General features: G+C 37.7%; 1 protein-coding gene across 17 annotated transcripts in view; it reads right to left on the minus strand.

The window, feature by feature from the left end:
• The window catches only part of LOC146398906 (uncharacterized), a 130,349-nt gene that overhangs the window by 47,625 nt on the left and 61,541 nt on the right, over positions 1-21,183 (minus strand). For 14 of the 17 annotated variants that reach the window (XM_084980783.1, XM_084980775.1, XM_084980770.1 and 11 more), the window contains exons 2-5: positions 11,063-11,394; positions 9,918-10,062; positions 7,819-7,997; positions 1,875-2,056 (exon numbers count right to left, since the gene is read on the minus strand). The gene's annotated coding sequence lies outside the window, so the exon portion shown is untranslated. Of the gene's footprint in view, positions 1-1,874; positions 2,057-7,818; positions 7,998-9,917; positions 10,956-11,062; positions 11,395-21,183 lie in introns of all 17 variants that reach the window. The other 3 variants (XM_084980780.1, XM_084980781.1, XM_084980771.1) reach the window with 1 other exon arrangement.

Here is a 21,183-nt window from a genome sequence, read left to right on the forward strand (position 1 = left end):
CGAGGTGGTATTTTTTTCCTTAAAACAACTTGTTGATTTTGAACTTGATATATATAAAATATCTAATTGTTGGCCCTATGAAAATTCTTTTACCCAATCTCCTGTTTCTTTGTCAGATCATTAGTCACCAACAATTCCTTCACCTCCTCTCTACCTATATGTTATTCATCCTTTTTGTTTCATTGTCTCTCTCCCATTAATCTCTTCTGTTCCAACCTTTTTAACCCCAGTCATAATCAATTCACACCTAGACTGCTGGAGTTTATGGAGGAGGAAGGGAGACAGCCTCTTTAATCTCCATGGCACTAATTTACCTCAGGTCCAAACTAAGCTGTCTTTAAACAACTTCCAGGTTAAGTTGCCTACAAATTTTTTTTTTTTCATTTTATTCCTCTGCTTAGATGACTCTTCTCCTCTCCCCCAAATATAAACTCCAGTCATCCCTGCTAGGCATCTAAGATACTTCACAATTTGAACCCAACCTTTTAAACTTCCAGACACCAACCATCACTCTGGCAAGACAATTATGTTGACTCCCAGCTTTGCTGGTTCCTGCTGCAGCGCCTTTTCTCAAATGTGCCCCTGAGTGAACGGATCTCTCTCAGGACTCTGGGTATTCAAATTCTTAGATCCTTCAGGACCTGGTCAAGTCCTACCTCCTTCATAAAGCCTTCCCTAAAACAGCTTATGAATAAAACATAGTATATTTATGTATATTATAAATATTCTGTGATTTGACAAAATTTGTCAATAAGGCACTTTATACAAAGAAACAAACAAACAAAAAACCATACACATTAAAGGATCAAAAAGCATAATATTTCACCACGACAAAAAAGAGGACTGGCTAAGTCTTCTTTGAGAGAATAGAAATGTTCCATCTCCTGTAGAGAACTGATAACTTAATGCTACATAAAAATTATTTACCTTTTTTGTATATCATTCATTTTAATGATACTTTATCTAATCAAATAGTATTGCCAAGGACAAGGTATCCAGATATGTTTAGATAATTAAGGTTAAATTTACTTTGAGTTATAATCTCCCGATTTTAACCATTATGCATTCCAATAGTCTTGGGAAGTTAACAAATCCATAAAATTAAAGTCAGTCTTTCTTGAGAAGCAACAATAAAATTGCTTCCATTTTCACAAGTGGTTTACATTGAAAACTCCTTGGATTTTCTAACAGCAGTCCTTTATAAGTTATTGTTTTTACATAGGCAGCAAAGTCCTTTGATAAGCTAATACGACAGTTAACATATTTCCAAATTGTTTCACTATTAAAAGATACATTTGTATGGGGTTTTGTGGTTGTTTTTAAATGGCCACACCCATGGCATATGGAAGGTCCCAAGCCAGGGATTGAATCTGAGTGGCAGCTGTCCTTGAACCCCCTGCTCCAGGCCAGGGATCAAACCCATGCCTCCCCAAGGCACTGCAGTAGAATTCTTTTTCTTTTCTCTTTTCCTTTCTTCCTTCCTTTTCTTCCTTGCCTTTTTAGGGCTGCACCCATGGATATGGAAGTTCACAGGCTAAGGGACAAATCAGGGCTACAGTTGCCAGCCTACACCACAGCAACACGGGACCCAAGCTGCATCTGCGACCTACACCACAGCTCATGGCAACACTGGAACCTTAACCCACTAAGAAAGGCCAGGGATCAAAACCTCACCTTCATGGATACTAGTTGGGTTTGTTACCACTGAGCCACGACACGAATTCCCACAACTTATTTTTTAAAAAGCATATTTCTCCAAAAATAATTCAAAAGAAAACAAGTATGATATTCCACAAATACTAACATTCCCTGCCCATCTGGGTTCAGATCAATCATTTAATATTTATCAATAACATAGTGAGTTTTTATGATACCTTGAGATCTTGCTTGTGGCAAGAAGTTCAGATTCCTTCCCATAGAAATCAGACTGAAGCTGCTTTAGATTTTCCTGATTTTTTTCATAGGCATTTTGTAACACTGATATTTTCTCTTTCTCTGCTGCAAGTTCCTGTGCTGCTTGTGTTGACTGCTGCTGTAGTTTATTCTCAAGTTCTATCTGAAACATACAAGTTATTTAAAACAGTATGCATACAAAAATCCAGTTACAAATACAGAATGAAATCCAATAACTAAGATTCCTGAGAACAAACTAAAGTTATGTCTTAAAATTCTACTGTAATAAAGAGTATCTTACTTAGAAATACAAAATTAAAGAATTACAAAATCTGACAAGTCCCAATTAAAAAAAGAATTAAGTAAAGAAAAAAATATTTTCACTGGTAAGTGTCAAGTACCAAGGTCTCAGGAGACTGAGAGTAACAACTACTTTCCGATGGAAGATAGAGTGCTATGCATGCTTTAGAAGATGCTGAAAGTTAAGGTTGAACTAGAGGAATTTTCTGCATGAAAGAATTTCAAAGCCATTACTGAGCTCAAGTGTATTGTTTCTGCTCCCTAAAATTCAAGAATGACCCAAGAAATTTCTAAGGGCATGTTCATTAACATCAAGGCAGAAAAAGAAATGAAAATCCTGCAAAGGTCCAACTCCTCTAAACTTGTTTTCAGTCTTTAAGAAGATTCAAGAGATGTGCACAAATTATGATGTAATTAGAAGATATGTATGTATAGTATGAGAAGAAGCACTTGGCTTTTAAAATAAACTTACTACTTCCATGAACCTGCTGTTGAATTTATCAGCAACCTTTTTGTTCCACAATCCAATATTCATGTTCTTGTCCACATCTTACTGAACATTCCAGCAGTCCTTAAAATAGCTGATGATGGTCCCTGCTAGAAACATTTCTTGAACCTGGTTTCCAAAACATCTTGTGTTTTAGGTTAACCTATTACCTCACTGGTTATTCTTCCTTCCTAAAATCTCTTACTACTGCCTTTGATCGCTCTGTAGTACAAGACCCCAGGGTTCCATCCCTAGGCTGCTTTTATTCTATAAACAGTCTCTCTTTAGAATATCCTAACTAGACTCATAGCTTTAAGTACTTTATTTACAGTTGACTTCTGAATTTAAGTCTCTAGCTCCAACCTCTGCCTGAACTTTGAGCTCATTATATCAAAGGACTTCCCAGACATCTTCCCTTGACTGACTGATAGATATCTACCTCAAGCAGAATTCTTGACTCCTGACAACAATCCTCCTCCTCAAAAAGCTACTATTTCCCCCAATAAATATGGCCATCCATCCACCTTCACAAGCCAGAAACCTAGAGTTATTCCTGACTCTTCTTTCCAGCATCTCTCACCATCCAATCTATCAGCAAGCCCTGATGATTTAACTTCCAAAAGACACTTCCAAATCATTCACTTGTAACACTTTAGTTCATGCCATCATCATGGACTTTCTGGACTACTGCAATAGTTTTTCAGTGCCCTCCTTGCTTGCTCCTTTATCTCCCTTCAGTCATATCCCATCATTTTCTGCTCAAAATTTCCTAATTGATTCTAATTGTCCTTCAAATAAAATATATCATTCTGTTATAATCTACAAGTTTGCATGTTTATGCTTTGTCTGCTTCGCTGAGCTCAGCTCATATGACTCTTCCTCTCTCCTACTATACTTGTTTTTAGAAACTACCATGCTTGCTGTAGCCAAAGATCTCTGTACTTGTTCTCCTGAGCACTGTATGTATGGCTCGTGTATTTCATGTACCAGCTCAAACCTCTTCAGAGAAGCTTCTTTGATCACCCAGCCTTTTAGCAGGGCTAAATCCATCACTGTCTTTTGTGAAGCCTCTTCCCCCCTCAAGAAGGTGTAAATCCATGAGAACAGGTTACTTGTATGCTCACAGCCACATCTCCAACACCCAGAAATGTGCCCATGGCATAAAATACATACCTAGTAATATTTCTTGAATGAATGAATGACAAATAGATGGGAAGTGGACAAATAGAGCCCAAAACTCCACTAAGAGGATCTTATAATAGTCCATATAAGACAAAACCTGGACAAAGATTATGGAAGTTGGGAAATAAGAAAAGGAGATAGAGGAGTCCCACTGTGGTGCTGTGGGTGAAGCAATCTCGCATGGCTACAGCTGTGGCATAGGCTGCAGCTGCAGCTCAGATTCAGTGCCTGGCCCAGGAACTTCTGAGTGCCATGGGTGCAGCCAAAAAAAATAAATAAAAAGAGATAGGTGCAACTGAGTTAGGAAGCAGATTGCTGGGAGATGGTGGGGAAGGGGATGCCTAAGGGGGGAAAGGGCATTGATCACCCATACATTATCAGATAATACCCCATATCCCCTCCAATGATTCTTCATTATGACATTATTTTTCATGTTGAAGACTATACTGCATTTTTTTTTTTTGGTAGACTACTACTTTAACATCACCCCCCCACAAATCCAGATTTCTTTCTCTTTATTCACCAAAGTACTCTACAAAGTCTTAACAATGATCATCATTGCCCTCTGGGGCTTATATTTGGACCTTCATTTTATCAACTCCAAATGACAGGCTCATTCATTGATTCATCCATTCATTCTTTTTAAATCACTGATAGCTTATTTGTTAGAAAACACAGTTCTCTGATTTTGGAAATTCAAATTTATTAGTGGGTAGGTTAAAAAAAACAACAGGTCAATGTAACAGTTTGATAATTATTTTAATGGAATTAAATCCAACATTCCAAAGGAGAATACAGGAGGGTCCGTCATTTGCAATTTACCCTTCACACAGTGATCAGTTTTTGTACTAAAACAGGTATGATCACATTTCCCCCTTCTTAAAAACCTTTAACCTTCCAATATCAAGTATTTAATGTAGAAACAGTTATCCATCTACTCTGATCTTACTTCACCCAATTCTGTAGCCTTATCTCCCCTCACTTCTCCACTTACCATGTATTCCAATAGCGAACCTCCTATAATGACATCTTTTTAAGTTTCAAAAACTTTGCTAGTATTGCTTCCTCCTTGAATATCTGCTTTCTTCATTTATTTAGGGCAGAACCCATGGCATATAGAAGTTCCCAGGCTAGGGGACAATTCGGAGCTGAGGCTGCCAGCCTACACCACAGGCATGGCAACACCAGATTCAAGCCGCATCTGTGCCACAGCTTCTGGCAATGCTGGATCCTTAACCCACTGAGCAGGGCCAGGGATCAAACCCGAATTCTCATGGGTACTGGTCAGGTGCGTTACCACTTAGCCACAATGGGAACTCCTTCTTCCTTTTTTTAACTTTTCAAAATTATAATCATCTTTAAAGATCCAGTTGAAATGCCAGCTCCTCTAAAAAGCCAGCCAAAACTTCTACTGAGCTCTATTTTTTTCTCTTTTTTATTACAATTTTCTTTGTCCTTACATACCAGCTTCCTCATTAAATTATAAGCTACTTAAGAATAGGGGCCATATCCTATTCAATCTGTATTCCCACATTAGGTTTCAAATAAAGTTGCTGTAGGAACCGATAACTTACAGCCGTGCTGGATCCTTGTTCAGTGGTTCCCAAACAATCACATTAAAAAAAAGGAAGTATATGCATGTGTGTCTTATATATAGTGTATGTACACATACACATCTATACCCTAAACTTTATCCCTGTTTTTCCTATTTCCCTGTGGCCCACTAATAAGTTTCCACAGACCATCACTGTGTGGTTTGCCGTGCGCACTGACAGTCTTGGATCACAGCTTGCCTACTTCCATATACTATCCCACAACTATTTTGTTTGCAACATGACACTGGCAGAGTAGACAACAACTCTATGACCCCATTATATTAATTCAGAAAGATGAATCACTTCCCTGTGACCATAAACCTAATAATACGTATAACATGAAATTTAAATTCAGATCTGCCTGACTCTAAAATTTACCTTCTTTCCAGGATATTATGCTGCTCCTCAATAAAGCCAAACTACTCTTGCCTCTCAATGATTCTCTAGTTACTCCAAATTCCAAAACTAATTTAGAGACTGGACATCCACCCAGCACTCCCTCAGGGTTAAAAATTGTGTCCCTTTTTCTGGCATCCATGCACTAGCATAAGTGAACTACTTACTGTGAATGAATGTCTCCAAAATGCACGTTTAAGCCTAGATCCCCAATGTAATGGTATGTAGAAGTGGATCTTTGGGAGATCATTAGATGATGGGGGTGGAATCCTTGTGAATGGGATTAGTGCCCTTCTAAGAAGGAATGAGATAACTGTTCTCAGTCATATCAGGATACAGCTGTCTACAAGCCAGAGTGGACCCTCATCAGACACTAGCTATGCCAAGTACCTTTATTCTAAGTTTCCCAGTCTCCAGAACTCTGAGAAATCAATGCTTATTGTTTTAAGCCACCTAGTCTATGGTATATTTGTTTTAACAGACCCATGTAAGACAACTACTGATAACAACACTTCCTCTAAATCTCATAATTCTTAAGGTGGTATCTAGTAAAGCCATGCAAAGTAGAAGAAATATACATTAACCATAAATCTGGAAGAAATCTTGTTGTAGCTAGTAATTTAAAAGAAAGAAAATGTGCTAATAGTTGTTAAGACTTTTTACTTATTAAATCAGGTGCTATAAAAATGATCTAAGGAATACTTTAATATGAGACTAATGGATTTCTTTGGTTTGTTTGTTTTTGTCTTTTTCTAGCACTGCACCCAAGGCATATTGAGGTTCCCAGACTAGGGGTCTAATTGGAGCTGCAACTGCCAGCCTATGCCACAGCCACAGCCATGCCAGATCTGAGCCTCGTCTACAACCTACACCATAGCTCACCACAACTGCCAGATCCTTAACCCACTGAGAAAGGCCAGGGATCGAACTTGAAACCTCATGGTTCCTAGTCAGATTCTTTAACCCCTGAGCCACAATGGGAACTCTTGAGGCTAATGGATTTTGAAAAAACAAATGAACTCAAGATATCAAATCATAAACCAAAATACATATTGTGATAATTATATCCTGACTTCTGATTACATATGATAACACACAAAAAAAGAATAAAGGGTCATTAGAAAATTACTCTTTTGTAAAGCAGCCATAATAATGGTTGTAAAACAGAGGTCCACATAAAAGAATGTATTTGTGGGGTTATTTTTTTTCCTCTAGTAATATGACAAGCCAGCTCTTAATGCTATGAAGTATTTGGTTCTACATATTAAGGATTTTATATCTCCCTTCTCCCTGCATGAATTAACATAGAACAACCATGAGGAAAACCTCATTTTGTTCAAACACTAAGTTCATTCCACTTTTATCAACTCTTGGTCTGGACAAATATTAAAACATATTTAAGAATGAAGAACAGATGCTTAATAATAACTTATCATAGGTTTGGAAATAAAAACCATTATGATTTAACTTAAAAGTATCAAACAATTATAACCATATGAAACCTACATTATATACGTTATAGTAGATATAAATATATCTCACATTGTGATTTTTTATCTTGATTATTTCCCTTAATAAGGATAATTTATTGCTAAATTCCTTTAAAATTTTCTAATACACTAGAGATGTTTATACATTTTTCTCAATGTTGTTGTATCTTATTTTACAAAAAGTTTTGTCTATCAAACAAATGATTAGTGTTATAAGAATTATCGAACAACATGATTACAGTGAATGGAAATCCAGACTTAGTCAATCATAGAAGTACAGTTGTGTATTTTAACTTCAAAAAATTTGAGCATGTATAAATTTTTCTTTGTTGCACCTCATCTGTGTTAATTATCATGTTACTATTTTCAATGCACAATTTTGCTTCCCATAAAAAGAAAACAAATATCACTATCTTCCCATAAAAAGAAAACAAATATCACTATCTTCCCATAAAAAGAAAACAAATATCACTACCTTTTAATCTCTCCTTGGAGTGCTTCAATTTGCTTTTTCTTCTGTTCAGTCAGTTGCTTTAACTCATTTCTGTTACCCTGAAGTCGTTGTTCTTCTTTTTCCTTTTGTTTTAAACTCTTCTGGGCCTGCATTAGTTGTCCCTGCATTGAATTGCACTCCAATTTCAACTGATGAGAAGTCTAAAAGAAAATAAAAATCTGTTTAGCATTCTTTTATCCATTCACCCTACTTCAAGCTAAGCACTACTCTAAGTAGAAACTACTGGGTCTGATGGCCATAAACAATCCACTAGTAAACCACAAAAAAAGAAAAATCCCTGTCCTCACAGAGCTTTCATGACTGACACTATGCACTATTAGATGGCATGCTGAATTAATCTTCAATATTTGTTTAATCCTCCTTTCCTTTTTAACTTATATATTTGGATAGAGCTTGGAAATGGACTATTCCTTTACATCATAACATAGGGAAAAACAGCATTCATCTCTAGATTGCTGAAATGTCTACTGCCTTTCAAGGATATGCAAATGCTACCTGAGCCTGTTAGCCACCATCAGAAAGGATAGCTTCATATTAACTGCAATAAAACCAAAATAATTTTGGCAAATATGTTTAGTATTTGATGAAACTAAACTATACCGCACACAATTTGTCATTTAGAGATCTGAGGAATATTTTGTTAATACCTTCTTTTTACAATCTACTAGGATATAGTTCTGTTCAAAATTAGACATCATATAGAAGCTAAGAGAGGTTCCTCTGTGGCCAAGGAGAACTACACATTCTCCGACATTTCTAGCTAAGGTCATGTTTCATGTTTTATGCATATTTCACTATGAACATAATTTGAGCAATTTGACCGTATTCTGAGTAACTTTTGAAAAAAATTCAGTGCTTCAGCTTATCTCCAACACAAAGGGAAATATTTTGTGCAAAGCAGGAATCAGGTAGTATAACAATAATGATTAACAAGTACCACTGGTTATGATAACCAATGACAAAGTAATAGCTAACATTTGACCATTTATTTTGTTAAGCTGGTTTTCTAAGCACTTTGAAATATATTAACCAATTTATTTCTCAAAATAATTCTATAGTGAACATTCTCTTATTAGCCTTATCTTCTACTGAGAAAACTGGAACACAGAGAGATCAAGTTGTCAGCCTAAGACAAGGCAAGACAGCACAGCTATTAAGTGGCACAACCAGGATATAAATCTGGACAATCTGGATTCAGAACTTATACACTAAACCACCATAATTTTGCCAGTTACATGTTGGCATCTAAAACACAGGTGTCTTCTTTCAAGCAACAACCAGAACACAACACTACAGATGTGTCAGGACCAGGTTTCACTACTTTATCAAATCAGATCTCTAGAAAGCTACATGCCTGGACTCTGGCTGCTGGAGGTATGCCTTCAGAAAAAATAGCAACATATTACTATACTCGCTTAATGTATATTATACTCTTGCTTCTTTTGATGGAGAACAACAGAAGTATTAACCACAGAAAATCTTTTTTTTTTTTTTTTTTTTTTTTTGTCTTTTTAGGGCCGCACTTGTGGCACATGGAGATTCCCAGGCTAGGGGTCAAATCGGAGCTGTAAATGCCTGTCTCCACCACAGCTACAGCAACAGCAGATCCAAGCTGTATCTGCAACCTACACCACAGCTCATGGCAACGCTGGATCCTTAACCCACGAAGCGAGGCCAGGGATCAAACCTGCATCCTCATAGACACTAGTCGGGTTTGTTAACCATTGAGCCATGACAGGAACGCCAACAAATCTCTTCATTGTTAAACAACCATTATCAAATATATTAATATCAATGTCCATGAAATTGCCCTTAAAATTTCATTTCTATGGAAAGCCTATCAAGACTTTTTTTTATCCATAGTAGTCTGCCTTAATCTAAATTATCTAATTATAACTCTATAGTTAGATTACTCAATTTTCCATCTTTAATTAACTACTTTTATTTTAGGCCTCTTATCAAAAACTAGGTTAACTCTTTTTAGTAGTGGGTAGAACACAAATGAAATAAACCTTCTTTTGACCTAATTATCACTGAAAATATTTTGAAAATATAAATACCTTATTATGCTATAACATATTTTGTTACAGAAAAAGAAAATCTTAGCTCCTCTTTTTCAAGTGAGTTTTTCAGTTCATTCTGTTCCTTATGTGCGCATTCTATCTGTACTTCAAGGTGATGCTTTAAATCTTTGCAGGTTTTCTCCTAAAAAAATGGAAACTATATTATGCCGAAAATATCTGTAGTAAAATAAGACTTTTGGTTTACAAGCTTATAAGGTCGTTAGAAGGAAATAAACCAGAATTGCTGATCATTGAAGATGGGACAAAATAATCCCATTTCATTAATAAAAACAGGCAAGTATTATAGCAGTAAGGAAGGAGGAACAGGAAAAGGCTAAGTGTTTCAATCATCAACCAAGAGTCACAATAAATAATTTAGATAGTATTTGGGCAAGATTTTAGAAAACTTTGGTTTGGAAGCCACATTTTTTGTCACAGAATTAATTAAATTAAATAACTTATGTGGTTGTGGATATGGTTTGGTTTTTTTGATCACATCTGTGGTGTGCAAAAGTTCTCTGGCTAGGGATCAAACCCATGCACACCACGGCAATGACCCAAGCCACAGCAATGACAATGCTGGATCCTTAACTCCCTGAGCCACCAGGTAATTCCAAATTATGCTATTTTAAACGTAGAATAATATGCTTCAAAAAAAAGGAAGCAAGGAAATTCTTAAAAAGAAAGTGTTGAAATGATAAATAAAAATAATCACATATACTTTAAGAGGGAATGTGTACAGATAGATGTTTTCTCCAAACAGAAAGGAACATAAAAGTAACATGAAAATCTTTTTTTTAGGAGTTTCCATTGTGGCTTGGCAGAAATGAATCCAACTAGTAACCATGACGGTACGGGTTTGATCCCTGGCCTTTGCCTCACCCAGTGGGTTAAGGATCTGGCATTGCCATGAGCTGTTGTGTAGGTCACAGATGCAGCTCAGATCCCACATTGCTGTGGCTGTGTTGTAGGCCTGCAGCTGTGGCTCCAATCCAACCCCTCCTGTGGGAATTTTCACATGCCATGGGTGTGGCCCTATAAAGCAAAAAAGAAAATGTCAAATATGAATTAGGCAGAAGAATCAGTACATTTTAAATATTATCACTTCTGCTTAAAAAAAAAAGTAAATACAAACAACTAACCATATCTAATATAGCAGCTTTTCCCTTCTGACTTTCCTTTTCAAATTCACTTCTGGAGTTCTTCAAAGAATCAGAAACTTTTGATAATTCCTCTTTTGCTCCAGAAAGCTCTGTTACTAGAGTTTCTTTCTCCATCTTCACTTTGTGTAGTTCTGTCACTGCTGCTTGAATTTTGTTATTCAATTCTTCCTGCTGCATTTTTGCATTTTGACTTAAATTTTCTATTTTCTTGTTTAAGGATTTTTTTTCCTTCTTCTTGCTTGGTAAGCACTTGCTTAATATTTTCAAGTGCTTCAGATTTCTTCTGTAGATCCAACTTTGTACTGGATATGCTATTTAAGAAAAAATTTAATAATGCATAATTTATCACCTCTAATTTACCATTCAAAATAAATTATTACTTTTTTAAACTTTTTTGTATCCTTAAGAAGTAAAAATAATAATTTAATGTATCAAGCCAGTACCACCTCACACCAGTCAGAATGGCCATCATTAGTAAGTCTACAAATAGCAAAGGCTGGAGAGGGTGTGGAGAAAAGGGCACCTTCCTACACTGTTGGTGAGAATGTAAATTGGTACAACCACCATGGAGGTTCAATAATATGGAGATTCCTCAGAAAACTAAATACAGAACTACCATATGACCCAGCAGTCCTATTCCTGGCCATATATCGAGACAAAACTTTCATTCAAAAAGATAAATGCACTCCCATGTTCACTGCAGCACTATTCATGATAGCCATGACATGGAAACAACTTAAATGTCCATCTACAGATTAATGGATTAAGAAGATATGGTACATATATACAATGGAATACTACTCAGCCATAAAAATGAATGAAGTAATGCCATTTGTAGCAACACATATGGAACAAGAGATTCTCATACCAAGTGAAATTAAGAAAAAAGAGGAAGACAAATACCCTATTTCATTTAAACGCAGAATCTGAAATACAGCACAGGAGTTCCCACTGTGGCGCAATGGAATTGGTAGGATGCAGGTTCAATCCTTGGCCCAGCACAGTGGGTTAAAGGATCCAGCATTGGTGCAGCTGAGGCATAGGTCTCAGCTGCAGCTTAAATCTGATCTCTGGCCCAGCAGCTCCATGGGCAGCCCCTCCCCCCTCAAAAAAATGGCACAAAATGAACCTATCTACAAAAGAGTAACAGACTCCCAGACTTACAGATTTGTGGTTGCCAAGGGGAAATGGGACAGACTGGGAGTTTGAGGTTAGTAGAAGCAAACTATTACATTTAGAATGGATAAGCAATGAGGTCCTATTGTATAACACAGGAACTATATCAAGTCTCAGGGAACTATATCTTGGAAGATAATATAAGAAAAGTAATATGTATATACGTGTGTGTGTATGTATATATACATGTATATGACTGGGTCACTTTTCTGTACAGCAGAAGTTGGTACAACATTATAAATTAACTGTAATTTTTTTTTTAAAAAAAGCAAAAAAAATTTAGTCAAAAAATAATAAAACCACACAAAAAAATGCCGTAGAACATCTGTTCTGACTATTTAACAGATAAAGAAGATTTACCTCAAGTAAATAAATTAGTGGTAAAGTCAAGACCATCTAACGCCCCTGACTTAATCCCCAAAGAAAACTGTGCATAGAGCAAACCTAGCCTACGACAGCCAGAAAAGTTTTCCCTGTACTCTAAAGAACCTATTAACCCCTGAACATACAGAAATTTGCCTCCTTCCTTGAAAACATAAAACACATTATATCTTTGAAACGACTTAAACTTCAAAACACATAAGGTAAGTAGGAAAAAAATAGAAGAATATCTCATTTCAGATAGAGGAAGGACAAAAGATTTATTGTAATCTTAGAACCTAGCAGATTATGTAAGAGATTTGTTATTATTTGCCCCTTAAAAAATGCTTTCTGTAGCTAAATCAGTAAAAATTTATAAGAATAAGGAAATGCACATATTGCTGTAAGAGTTAAAGACTTCTCTTTTCATAAAATGAATACAATTATGTTTATATGCATATCAAAGGAAAAGCACATATTAAAGATCAACAAGTTTCTAAAGAGAAAATAAAACCAGATGCAAAGTAGTATTTCTAGAATGTATCCTCTTTCTAGTGTATTTTACCATCAATGTACTTACTATAAATTGAACAATATGTTAAAGAGAGATTATTAAAAGCTATATCAGCCACATAACTGAAGTTAGGTATTAATACAATACCAGAGCTGCACATATACCTTGAAAATTTCAAACTTTTAGTCCCAGAAACTTACTTTTACTTTCTAAAAAGTAGCTAGAAAAGTGAACTACATTCATAGGATCCTGTACCGCACTGATTTTTAAAGGTCTAAACAGAAAAGTCATTGTACTAATTATTACTTTACCATTTTAATATAATTAAAATCCATGTCAAGCAACCTTGAAATTAGGACTTGATATATTTATTCACTATGCTATTTAACTTTCCCACAAATAATTATTATAAAATCATATGACTATGTGAATCAAAGACAGCAATAGAAATAAAGGCCTTCATAGTGACTGCAAAACTTAGCTGTTTTTTTAAAGTCACTTAGTAATAAAAAAACAAAACAAATCAAAATGAAAAAAAAAAAAACCACACATGATCTGGGAAACCTTAACACTCCGTTCTCAGAAACTGATAGAAATGACCAGAAGGGAAAAAATGGCAAGGATATGGAAGATTAGAACAATATTATCAACTACCTCAACCTAATTGATATTTATGGAATACTTTACCCAACAACACATATGTGTACCCATGGAAAATTAACCAAGATAAGCCATATACTGGGCCCTAAATAAAACAGTTTGAAAAGTCTGAGTATGTTCTCTGACCTCAGTGAAATTAAATGAGAAACCAGTAACAGTAAGATATCTACAAGAATCCCAAATATTTGACAAGTAAACAAAATACTTCTAACTAACCATGATCAAAGAAGAAATCACAAAAGATATTTGAAAATATATTAAACTGCAGAGGAATGAAAATATAAGATGGAAGTTGGTGGGCTTGAATAGCATCAGTGGCCCTTGAGAAAGGTGGGCCCTGTGCCCTGTTATGTGGGCTGAGCCTTTCAACCAAGGTTGAGGGTTTAGTCAAACTCTAGATATGTTTACCTAGCTTGCCTTTCTTAGGTAGTACTCTAGAAAGGCAGGACCCAACATAGGAAATGTTCGTATAAAGGGAAAAAACAAAAAAACAAACAAAAAAAACCTTAGTAGAAGTGGAAAGAACCACTGATCCCATAAGTGTCCTTGGGAAAGAGAACAAGAAGCAACTCAGAGGTCACCTTCAAAGACACATGACTGGCTTCCAGAGGTGACAACCAAGTTAGTGGGTGATACAAAGGATCAGGTGTACTCTCCAAACGTCAGCACTGGAAACTATGATGTTATCAGTGAGAAGAAATGCCATTTGCACCTGTATATCCTCAAATTCACAGTATCAGGACCCAATGTACTAGATATGAGAACAAAAAAATTTTGTCATCCCTCCCAAAACAAGGATGCAACCATGAAGGTGTAAAACAACTTAATTATTGATGGGTTTTATTTCATTTCTCTGAAAGGTAACTTTCCCACGCACCCAACTTCCATCTTTACTACTGAGAGTCAAAAATCTTCATGCTCTTGCCACAGATCAAGTCCGTCAACACAGTCGGAATGGAATATTTGGCATTTAAAGACAAAGTCTGCTGAAATGTGACTGGTAACAAGCCCTCCTATTTAACCATATTATATGGATTTATTTTTATTCATGTTAATATAAGCAGTTTATAGAATCAAGTAAATCCTTAAAGATGTGATGATAAAATTGAAATCTTAAAAATATGTTAATTCTTAGTTTACAATGCTCCCCCTTAAGTCATTAAGCTTATGTTTCTTTCTCCACTTCAACTTGTTTACTCAATTCTGTAGCTCTAAGCTCTAAATCTGTGTTCAGTTGTCTTTGCTGTTGTAGATCCTGCAAAGCTTGCTCCTTGCTTGCTTTAACTTCAAGTGAATCAGCTTCCAATTTCTATTGAAGAAATATAATAACAACTTTAATGTCAATTATCTACTATAACATTATACCACTTTTGTTTACATTCAAACTGGTGTTGACATAACACACAAAAATAGCCAAAAATATCTGTTATAATAAAAAATACACTCTGAAGCTTTCACTGAATAAAGCTGCCATTTATCATGGAATATTTAAGAAAACCTAGCAGCAGGCTTCCTATAGGAGAAGCAGTCACTGAGTTTTTAATTTTCAAAATTAACTCTAAGAGAAAAACTTAAAATAAGTATATTTGTTACCTGCGTAAAATTTATGAACTAAAGTCCGAAAAAACTAAGTAACAGGTTCACACATGGGCCCACTTAAAATATGTACTCCTTTATAATCACAGTTAATAATACTGAGATAATTAGAACTATTCACAACTAAAATGCAGTTGTCATGTCATCCTTCTCATTAACACCTATTGACCCTAAACATAAAACCAATTAAACTTCTGATTTTGCTTCTTCAATCTCTTCATCTAGAGATCATTGTTCTTCACAGTGTGATTTTTGTGTCATTCATGTAGATATAACTGTGGGCACTTTTACAAATTCACAAAAGTCAGGAGTTCCCTAATGGCTCAGCAGATTAAGGATCCGGCATTGTCACTGCTGCAGCTCAGGTTGCTGCGGTGGTGCAAGTTTGATCCCTGGCTGAGGCCCTTCCACATTCCATAGGTGAAGCCAAAAAAAAGTCAAACTGTTAAGTACATAGTTCAAAAATCTATGAGCAAGACATTTTCTTGTATAGCAGTAAAAAATTTTGTGCCCTAAATATTTTATAAGCCAATCTAGGTACCTGTAGTTCTTACTCAAGGCTTATATTTGACACTCAATGTAACTATGTTAATTCTATGTAACAGATGGAATACGTCCTAAAACAATGATTAGAAAAAATATCTAATATCCAATGTTGTGATAGGTTACAATAAATATTATTGGTTCTAAATAACTATTTTTAAAAGATACTTAAATAGACTTCTCATGAGACGCCTTCATCTAAAAAATTAGTTTTTTGTTTTTTTCAACCATTATGTCGAGTAATTTGTCATGCCATGTTATTGACCATAAAGAAAATAAAAAAAGGAATGCAGAGAAGATCTGAAAATGTAATTTTCTTCTTCCACGTTATACTGATGTGGATGTGGATGTATACAAATTCAAAGCCCAGGATTCTACAGTTGTACAGAAGTGCTTTATCTGACAGTGGAGGTATAACTTATATATATAGTAACTTGAGAAATTTTTAACTTACAGCAGTTTTAATTTAAAGGACAAGGGACTCAGGTCAAATCCTTCTCTCATATGTGTAGCCACTTAATCTCTTTAGCTCCAAACTTTCATCTGGAGTTGTATTAAAGAAAGAAGTTTACCATAGTGTAAATTATAATAAATTTAAATGATATTAAATTAGAAACAAAACCCAAAGAGTATAAATGTAAAGTTTAAAATAGGAAGAAATATGCCATCCCTGAATATTATACTGGAATAAAGAGGGAAAGAGACAGGAATGATATAGCAAAACAAAAAATAAGTTCCTCATAATTACAGAGTAGATCCCTGGTTGGCTGTCTCTTTGAAATATTTACACATACCATGGAACCAGTATATATGTTAACTGCTATTTGCAAAAGCCCTCCTTTAACAAAGAAGTTAAAAGTAAAGATGGAATTCAAAAATCAAACAAGAAAAAGCACAGGTAATTTTTTTTGGTTCCCAGGCTAGGGGTCAAATCAGAGCTATAGCCTACACCTAGCAATGTCACAGCCTACAGCAACATCAAATCCAAGCCAAATCTGCAACCTACGCCACAGCTCATGGCAACGCCAGATCCTTAACCCACTGAGCAAGGCCAGGGATTGAACCTGAAACTTCATAGTTCCTAGTTGGACTCATTTCTGCTGCGCCACGATGGGAACTCCATTTATATATTTATTTATTTATTTATTTATTTATTTAATTTATTTTTGTCTCTTTGCTATTTCTTGGGCAGCTCCCGTGGCATATGGAGGTTCCCACGCTAGGGGTCTGATTGGAGCTGTAGCTGCTGGCCTACGTACGCCAGAGCCACAGCAGCATGGAATCCGAGCTGCATCTGCGACCTACACCACAACTCATGGCAACGCCGGATCCTTAACCCACTGAGCAAGGGCAGGGACCGAACCCGCAACCTCTTGGTTCCTCGTCGGATTTGTTAACCCCTGCACCATGATGAGAAATCTTTCTTTTTTTTTAATTTTTAAAACTTTTACATCACAGCTTAACCTTTGTTTGAAAGTTTGAAATCTTAGATTCCATCTGAGTCATCAATTACATTGCTACAGGAACAGAAAATATGGCGAAATTCAGTTTCTTTTATACAAACCCTAATTTGACCTTCTAATTCTTCAGTTTTCTGTTCTAAAGAGAGATGTTTCTCTTTATATTCTTTAAGATGACTTTTCACCTGACTGCCATATTCTTGCTTATCCTGCAAATGTGTAGTGACCTGAGCCAGTTGAGTAGTGACTTTATTCAACTCCTTTTAGAAAAGTAAAATTAAAGATAACTTCAGTAAGGATTACTTTACTCTAGTTCCCAAATGATCGGTTAAAGTAAAATAGAAAATTCTAATTTTATTGAAGAAACTACTTTGAGTAAGACAATAGATAAGTCTATCAAAGGTTAAATTTACCCACCAATATAAAGGACCTGAACTGAAGTTATACACAGCCTGAGATACTAAGTTTACATACCTAACAGCTCAATTAACTTTCTCAAGGAAGAGTTACTTTAGGAGCCAAAAGATACAGTAGAATATTAAATAAGCTAACAGTAAAATAACACTGTCACAAATAAATATTATCAATGTTCAAGGCAGCATTTTTTAATAATTTATTAATTATAATGATAACATAATGTTCATTTGGAATATCTAGTTGCACAGGGAAAACAAAACAAAAAAAATACTAGGAAATCCACTACCCATAGATAATCACTATTAATATTTTGATAAATTTCTTTCTAGTCTTCTCTGTATGCTAGCCTCTATTTTCTGATTTGTATGTTTAAAATAACAGGTCTTGCTTTACATAGTGTTTTATTGTAACCTTTGTTTTTCCATAACAATGCATCATGAACCTGACATTATTTTCTAAAATATCATTATACATCACTACATAAATTTCCGTTTTATTGATACAGACCATTTTTTAGCCAAAGTCTTATTTTACAGTCTTAGGTTGCTACAAAACTTTCTGCAGAGATGCAAAGTATGATTATTCCTTAGGGTAAAGGACTAAAGGTGAGCTAAAGAATAAGAAAAATCCGATACGGGAGGACAAGATGGCGGAGGAGTAGGGGGACACGCTCGCCCTCTCACACAAACACAACAAAAAAAGCACATCTACAGAAGAAATGACTCACACAGAACAGCAACCAATCGCTGGCAGAGGAACCTAAACTCCAATAACGGCAAGAAGTTCGTGAAATTATTGGGCAGAACGGGAGAAAAGAGGAGAGTGAGAGAAGGTGAATCCGAGTGGGATGGGCGCTCCCGAAAGGGAACTGCGGAGGAGAAAGGGATCCCGCACCCTGGAAAGTCACCTACACGGGGGAAAGATCAAACGAACCGGAGGAATCTCCAGATGCAGAGAAGAGTGTAGCAGTCAGTAAGTTGGAGTACGGAAAAACCCATCAAGAACCCAACGGACCATCTGAACTACGGGCAAAGTCACCAAAAATTGAGACGCCTGGTTGGGGGCTGGGCACCGAGACCTTGCCTCTGAAGGTTAGTCCCCGAGAGGAGGCCGGGGGACGCCTGGGTGGGGGCTGGGTACCAAGACCTTGGCTCCAGAGATTAGTCCCCCGGCTAGGGGGCGGGGCAGAGCGGAAACTGCTTGGGAGGTCTCTAAACCATTTGAAGGGGCAGAGACTGCCTGGGAGACTAGAAAACAAAGCTGTCGCAGAGGAAGGGAGCAATACTCTAAGGGCGGGGAAGTGGAAAGCCGCCTCAGAGGGAACCTGGGAGAAGAGCCTGGTCTGCACCCGTGCTGGGGAGGGGAGAGAAGAAGGGGTGGGTCCCCATAGAATACCCCCCACACCACAGCAAGCTTACAGGTCCGCTAGCTAGCAGAAAGCTGCGCTTCCCAGTGCATCCCCCCCGCCCCCACCACCCCCTATGCTCTCGCTGGACCTGGGGCAACCTGCCATCCAGGAGGGCTGGTCTCAACAATTGCCTGAAGCCTACCACCACAGGGGCTGTCCCTGCACAGGCCTGCTTGCCCTTTGGAGGGGCTACACTTCTGCAGAGCAGCACCAAACACCACCAGCACCCTAGAAAAGGCCTGCAGCCCAGAAAAGCTAGAACAAGCCTAGCCAGACTGTGAATAGATCGGCCTAATTCTCTGACGGTTTTTCTGAGACGGGCTGCCCCGGGGAGGAGCCTCTTGGGTCTCCAAGGGCCTTGCTACCCGCCCAGGCCCCCAGGGGGTGCTGAGAGCTAGTGGACCCGCTGCATAGGACTGCCAGCTCCAGGCAGGACCCCCTGCCGCCCAGAAAAGCTGCAACAAGCCTGGCCGAGTTGGGAAAAGATCTCAGACGGTTTTTCTGAGTCGGGCTGCCCTGGGGAGGAGCCTCTTGGGTCTCCAAGGGCCCTGCTACCCGCCCAAGCCCCCAGGGGGTGCTGAGACCTAGTGGACCAGCTGCATAGGACTGCCAGCTCCAGGCAGCACCCCCTGCAGCACAGAAAAGCTGCAACAAGCCTGGCCGAGTTGGGAAAAGATCTCAGATGGTTTTTCTGAGTCGGGCTGCCCTGGGGAGGAGCCTCTTCGGTCTCCAAGGGCCCTGCTACCCGCCCAAGCTCCCAGGGGATGCCCCACTCCCGTGAAATAACTGCTCAGCACCACCAGCCCCCTGGAAGGGCCCCTGCGGCCCAGAAAAGCTGCAACAAGCTCAGCCAGACTGTGAAAAGATTCACCTACATCCTCAGGCTGTCCTTCTGAGTTGGGCTGCCCTAGGGAAGAGCCTCTCAGGTTCTCAGTGACCCAGATAGCTTCTCCAGCCCCCAGGGGGTGATGCACCCCTGAAGAGCAGCTGCCCAACACCGCCAACTCCCTGCAAGAACCCCACAGCCTAAAAACACCAGAGCAAGCTCTGCATGACCAAGTGAAATCTGCTACCATCGTGGGGTGGACCTCCCAGTCCTGTCTGCCCTCAGGAAGTCCTCCATTGCTTCAAAGAAACACTGTTAGCCCCATCAACACTCCAGAAAAGCCACACTGCCTTAAAAAAGATTGACCAACAACGCCAGCCCTCAGGAAATATTCCACGGTAGTGACAAGGCAAACACTACCCGATCACGGAGAGTACAACTCCAAAAGGAGAAAGAAAACAACAAGCAAGATGAAGAAGCTGAGAAACCACCCCCAGTCAAACCAACAGGAGAACTCACCTCAAACAGTCAACAATGAAACAGATCTCTGCAGTCTGACAGACCTGGAGTTCAAAAGAGAAATAGGGAAAATACTGAAGGAATTAAGAGAAGATATGAACAGTAATGCAGATACCCTCAGAAAGGAACTAGAAAATGTAAGGAGGAGCCAAGAGAAACTAGAACATTCATTTGCAGAGACGCAAACTGAACTAACGGCAGTAAAAACCAGAATGAATAATGCAGAAGAACAAATCAGTGATATGGAAGATAGAATAATGGAAATCACTCAATCCGGTCAACAGACAGAAAACCGAATCAAAAAACTGGAAAGCAATATAAGAGACCTATGGGATAATAGAAAGCTGGCCAATCTACGCATAATAGGAATTCCAGAAGGAGTAGAAAATGATAAGGGAATGGAAAATATATTTGAAGAAATTATCGATGGAAACTTCCCAAATCTAAAGGATACTGGGTTCAAGATACAAGAAGCACAGAGGGCCCCAAACAAACTGAACCCAAACAGACCCACACCAACACACATCATAATAAAAATGGCAAAAGTTAGTGATAAAGAGAGGATCCTAAAGGCAGCAAGAGAAAAACAGAATGTTACCTACAAGGGAACCCCCATAAGAA

This window comes from Sus scrofa, chromosome 10, assembly GCF_054392235.1.
Source record: "Sus scrofa isolate SSC_HxYL_T2T_F1_AM1 chromosome 10, Sscrofa_HxYL_maternal_Yorkshire_Landrace_v2.0, whole genome shotgun sequence".
NCBI classification, from domain to species: Eukaryota; Metazoa; Chordata; class Mammalia; order Artiodactyla; family Suidae; genus Sus; species Sus scrofa.